At 45.7% G+C, this 280-nt stretch overlaps 1 protein-coding gene across 1 annotated transcript in view; it reads right to left on the bottom strand.

The window, feature by feature from the left end:
* Window positions 1-280, bottom strand: part of BCL11A (BAF chromatin remodeling complex subunit BCL11A) — a 70,604-nt gene that overhangs the window by 10,447 nt on the left and 59,877 nt on the right. The gene's annotated exons all lie outside the window — the stretch shown is intronic.

The following is a 280-nucleotide window of genomic DNA, read 5'->3' as shown; positions in this document are numbered from 1 at the left end:
GGCCGGCCAGGAGGCCTGGCCGAGCGCCCTGCCGGAGCCGCATTATTTCTCTCGCGCTGAAAAGAAGCTGAGGATGGTAAATGCCACTTTGGCAAGTAGTGAGCTAACTCTATTTCATGATAATTTATTTTTGGAGATAACACGGACATTATAAAAGAGCAACCAACTAATAAATAACTAAACAAAAAGCCGGCTAATAATGACAGCAGAAAGCAGCCCCTTCTAATATACGGCAAAACAAGGGGGATGAATAACTTTTTGAGGGCCGCCTGTGAGGGAA

Source organism: Geospiza fortis, unplaced genomic scaffold (genome assembly GCF_000277835.1).
Source record: "Geospiza fortis unplaced genomic scaffold, GeoFor_1.0 scaffold275, whole genome shotgun sequence".
In the NCBI taxonomy this organism is placed as follows: Eukaryota; Metazoa; Chordata; class Aves; order Passeriformes; family Thraupidae; genus Geospiza; species Geospiza fortis.
Note: the sequence above shows the minus strand (reverse complement) of the source record. Positions and strands in the feature narration are given on the sequence as shown.